This window comes from Indicator indicator, chromosome 9 (assembly GCF_027791375.1).
Source record: "Indicator indicator isolate 239-I01 chromosome 9, UM_Iind_1.1, whole genome shotgun sequence".
NCBI lineage: Eukaryota > Metazoa > Chordata > Aves > Piciformes > Indicatoridae > Indicator > Indicator indicator.
Genome location: NC_072018.1, coordinates 17531462 through 17537461, shown reverse-complemented (window position 1 = coordinate 17537461; position 6000 = coordinate 17531462).

Here is a 6000-nt window from a genome sequence, read left to right as displayed (position 1 = left end):
ACAGATATTGGACTCCAACCCCATTTTTTCTTCATCCATATTTGCCACCAGTGTTACCATGGCCCATAATGCCCTTCAGAATGCTAGAAAAGGATCAATACGTCTTCTCCTCCAAGAGAGCAAAGGCTGAGCAGATTGCACGCTGTCACCAGTTTCTAAGCATTTCAGAAGATGAATTTTCTGAGAGATGACAATTTAGATGCACCATCAATGTCATTAGCCTAAGGCAAGCAAATTTCACAGCACTATCACATTTTCTAGGACAGAGACATGGTATTTAATTTGCTCCCCTAGCCCAGTTATTCTCACACCAGGAGTTGAGACAGTTTATTTCCAGTGAACCATGGCCAGGTTTTTGGCTGCTCAACCGTGGCTGGCTTTTCAGCTGCCAGCACTTCCAGGATGAGAGAACTGCAATACACAACCTCTTCTCAAGCTGGTCTGCTGCAAAACTCTCTGCTCTGACTACAGTGCTGCTTTCTCTGTTAGAGAAACATCAGCATGTACTTGGGGTTAAGGTATCAATGCTGTGACAAGCATTGTGTCATCCAATTCTGCCATTTTCTCTGTCCTCCATCTTCCAAATTTTTCCCACATTCACTTAAATGTTAGGTTTGTTTCTGAGTCTGGAAACCAGCATGGTTACTGACATGGGAACAAATCCCAGAACTCAAGAGTGCTATCAGCAGTACCCAACTTTCTGTCCACCTGGGCAGCTCTGGGCATGCTTCCCTTGCTACAGCTGGCACGATGGGATGCACAGGGGGTGAGCAAGTCTCCACGCACATCTAACAAGCCTGCAGAACTGTGTGTGGAAAGATAAGATGCTCATCACTTTCTGAAGTACTCATCCAATGCTGAACCACTGAAAAGAGATGTTAGCAGGTAGATAAATAAATGCATACCTGGGCCCAGTCACCTTAGGAGAATTCAGCAGCTTCAGAAGCTGATTCCTGCTGGAGATACGCCTCATGCACCAGTGTGGTAGGAACAAAACTACCATGCTGGAACATGAAGTGCATGTATCTAGGGTAAGTATGCCCATTTATACCAGAAGGCAGGTTTCCTTTACGAGAAGGGAAGAAGTTTAGCCTTAATTTTTCTACTGAGTTTCTCCTTCAGCAAAACCTGCATTCATGATTTCAAACAGAAATTAGAGAGCCCCAGTTGCCCCATTGTTGGAAAGACAACATGGCTTAAGAGAAGTTTAAATTAGAGAAATTAAAAGGCACAAAGCTAAGAAAAATCGTTGGGTTTTGTTTTGTTTTGAATTGAAACTTCAGACAAGAAAAAACAATGCAGATTTTCATGAACATGGTTTCCACCTTTCATGAAGAAACATGAAAAGCACGTGTGACTACAGACAGCCCTTTGCCAATCTTTCTGCCAGCTCATATTTTTATAAGTTTTTGGAGAGTGTCTGACAAGCAATGTCAAATCATAACCAGAAGATAGGAATGTTTGGCAATGTGGCTGATGCTGTTAGAGCTGCAAGAACAGGGAGGCTGGATGAGAGCTTTAGCTGCAGGTGAGACTCGGGCTGAGAAATACCCTCCATGGTGGTGCAGGCTGGGGAGCCTGCAGCAAAGGAAGAGTAGGTGCTGATGGCTCATGAGCTGCGGGAGAAAGCGGACCTCTGAGAAAAAGCCAACTGAAGCTCTCTGGGCAAGTGTAGCTACGTGCACAATGTGATCACCTATTACTGACAAAGTCTTTATTGGATCAGATCAGGACTCTGTGAACAGAGGGATGTACTCTTAGGACCTTGTAGGAACTTGGAAAAATCAAGCTGCAGTCAGGATCTATAGTGAAAACTGCAATAAACTCCAGTGAATGTGCACTGGAAAATGTAGTGAACTTCTTACTGTTTAGCAATGCAAGAGTCCTGCAAAACAAGCTGTTACATAAACTACAGTCAAATCAAAAAAAGAGAGAAAGAAGCAGATTAAATACATGTTCTGCATTCAGTAGGAGTTTAATTACCTTGAGAAATTAAACTGATTCCATTCCTCTATGGGTGGTAAGCTTGGAGTTTGGCAATACAGAATACACAGAGAATATATTTATGCAATGCTCTGCAAACTGTCAACAAGGTGGCTTGCCAGCTGATCAACCCTTGCGGACCTTTGAAAATGAGGACATCCAGTGGTTGAATGTTATAACTGGGACTTTCATCAAGGATTTATGTCTGGGGCAGAACTTCTTCAGTTATGCCAAATTCCTGCCCTTCACAAAGACCTGAAGTAGGTCGTATGTGGAGTAAAGACTTTTAAAGAAGCCTCCAGCACTGGGATAAATTCCACTTAATTAAAGGGCTGATGGTTGTTAGCAAACAGTTTGAAGCACACTCAGTAAGTATCACACAGAAATACCCAGAATGTTGCCTCACCATTCTCTGCTTCCCTGAGATCATAAGGCTCAGGCTTTTATTTAGATTTCTAAAAAAATAATAAATCTTTCAAATCCCATCACATTTGTAGTTTGGCCTCTAAGTCTCCTATTTAGTTACAGAAGGTAAACAAGGTTGTGAGTTTTAGAAACTCCTAGTACCTAACTTGTCCCTCTGGAACCAATCAATACAGCAAGCGCTGCACACCATGCTTTTAGTAATTTAACCAGTTCCAATATTTACACCTATCTCCTATATTACTATAATACTTAAACACCAATTGTAGCAATTGGTTTCCTTTCCAAAAACATACTTTAGGAGAGGAACTAAAATAGATCAAATTAATGCTTTCCTGAAATGAAACTGCAAGAACTGAAAAATCATCAGTGTAACATCCTAGGACAAGAATGTTGTGGCTTGTATGAGGAGGGCAGAATTAGAGTAGATATTAGAAACAAATTCTTTGTAGTAAGGATGGTGAGACATTGGAACAGGTTGCCCAGAGAGGCTGTGGATGTCCCCTCCTTGGACGTATTTAAGGCCAGGCTGGATGAGGCCCTGACCAACCTAGTCTAGTGGAAACTGTATCTGCCCACAGCAGGGGTGTTGGAACAAGGTGATCTTTAAGGTCCCTTCCAACCCAAATCAATCTGTGACCCTATGAATGAATCTAGAGAATATGGGTCGCTGGAGCTTTTGCACATTTACAGGCCAGGATTTCTCTTGGGTAACAGCCATACAATATCACTGTCTGCACTAAGAAACATCTCACCCAATATTAGGCACCTAATTTGGCAGCTGAGACTTGCTGAATTGCAATTTCCAGGATGGACCAGGGAAGGACTTCCTCAAAAACTGATTTGAACTAATGTTGCTTAGGACTGTATCTACATGCCCCAGAAAAATCACTTGAAGATTTGTCAGGTATACTTCAGACAATTCATAGCTCTGAACCAGCAAAGCTCAGTATGAAAACAGAAGGAGTAAGAGCACCTCAAACCATCTCCCATTAGTCCTTTCTGGTGTGGAGTGCGCTGTGCAGGTCTGAGGGCAGAAACTTGTGCAAGCTCCACATTCTACTTTCACTGCTGTCCTATCTAGGCTGGCTGCAGTTGCACCAATTAAGGCTCCCCACATGGACAGATATAACCTGTTTCTCAGCTCACTCAGGAGATGAAATGCCACTGCAGTTGAAGCCTAAATCTGGGCCGCTGCTCTCTTTTCCTTCTTTCCCCTGCTCTGTCTCTTGTGCCAGACAGCAGCAACATTCATGTAGGCATATTACAGCCAGTTCAGGCAAGACAATTCACCTGGAAACCATCAGCCATCATTCATAGTTGTTTCTGCTCTCTGAATCATGTCAGTTCCCAACTCCACAGGACAAGTAACATTCAATACTATTTTCACCAGCTGCATGTTTTTAGACTCTGAGGGTATGCTCTGAATTTAAAACTTAAAACCACCAGAGAGTTAATTCAGGCTTATACCACTATGTTAGGAACCAAATGCCCTTGTAATCAGTAAAGCAGTGGCTATAGCCCTGAAACTCCCCAGCAAGACAATTCCCTTTTGCCATGCCAGTGCTCTTGCAGCCAAGCATAGACTGGACCACCTCTCAATGGGCTTCAGATCACTTTTGGTCATCTTAAGTCACCCTTCAGTCTAAACCCCTCTTGTTGCAGGCCTCTCCTGAAACAAATGCTCTTGTTCATTGCCTCTCCTTTGCCAAGCTCTCCTGTGCCTTGGTTGCAGCAGTGGGGTGAGATCAAGTCTGCTGATTGTGTGGGAAACCAAACCAGTATGAAAAATACAAAAAGAATGGTAAGGTTTTTGTTTCATTGTCTTTGAATGCTGAATCAACACAGCACATACTCCATGAGCATTAGATTTGACTCAAGAAACGAGGTGGAAATGTTTGACCAGCAGTTTTGGAGTCTATTTTTTACCAGTTTGACTTAATGCTACGTCAGAAAAACACTCAGCTTGGTGCAAAGGAGGGGCCGGGAACATATGGCAAGAGAGAGAAACTGTAGCAGTTTTCATCAGCTCCCATTGCTGTATCTTGAAGAACGTACAGCTTTATCTATTGTGGACTATTTCTAGAGTTCATTAAAAAAAATAAAATCTAATTGGTGAGCAAAGAGCATGCTGGGCATTCCCAGGAACTTGCTCTCTTTGATGGAGAGCTGTAGTTTTCAAGGACTGACACTTCCAGGATTACAGCACATTTGTCTTCTCTGGCTTGGGGCTTATGAAGAGCAGAACGAGAATCTCACCATGCATTTCTGCCTCCTGTATGACAGGCAGTATTTGGAGTGGCTAGGCCTGCTGGCTAACTGCATATGAATTCCAACTGCCTTTCACTTCTAATATGGCAGCAAAGGGTGACTGAGAAATTCAGGCTGTATTTTCCCCATTACTCTTGGTGTTCTATGCCTCTCTAATATATCTTTTCTGGACCATTAGCCTCATGCTCAGCTAATTTGAATAAATTTATTACTAAAAGTTACATATTGTTTTAGGAATAGATTCTTAAACCAGTGCTCTAAGCAAACTGAGCCATGGGTCCCAGTAAAACGGAATTACCCAACTTTCATCTTTGCTCCTCTACAAAGATAATTTTATTTATATAACCTTCGGAGCAGCTAAATTACAGACAAGGACAGGTGGGGAAAAGTGGCTTGGAGCTCCATGAGGTGTTGCAACCTGTGCTGTAATGCAAGAAAATCAGCAAAGCAAGCGAGTATCATGAATACCAGGAGCTTCATGAGTCTTTTCTTTCTACAATGTTTTTGATATCAAGCCCCTCACCAGCTCATAGGAACTTCATCCTGAAATTAGAGAGATCTTTTCAATTAGCTTAGTTTGATGGCTAGATGGGCCTGGCTTTATAGAAGGTGTGTATATATATATATATATATATATATATATATATATATACACACACACACACACAAGGTATTTCATTGAATTAATTATGAATGCAGCCACAAAGCATGTACCTATTTCTCCAGAGGCTGCCTCAGATCTTATGTTGACAAATTATATATTGACAGATTATATGGTGACATGCAATTAATCCTTCCATTCCTTTCACCCATCCATCAAAGACAGAAAATCCACCCTATGCAGGCTGAAAATGACAAAACAACCACATTAGTTCCCTCTCGTGTGTTTAATTTGCTTTCAAGTGCCTGTTTTCAGCTGTGAGGCATACAGGAAAAAAAAATGTTCTCCTTTCTACTTCAAGTGTAAGGGCAAAAACATTGTGTGCCTAAGTACTGTAAGTAAAAAAGCAACAACAGATACCTTTTTTTTTTTTTTTTTCCCAAACAGTACAAAATTTCCATAGCCATTATTAACAGCAGAAACAACCTCAGATATCTGTGGAGGTGATTAAGTACTCCCCCTCCCTCTGCTCTGTACAGCATCAAAACTGTTCAGTTAAAACCATTCCAATAGTTATGTAGTACCTATGTCTCATCCTTCACAAATAAAAAACAAAGCAAAACATTAAAAAAAACCCCAAACACACAAGAAAAACATTCCACTTCCTCCCTTTTCAACAAACTGGATGCTACAACATCATCATTTTCTCTGTGCCAGCCTGA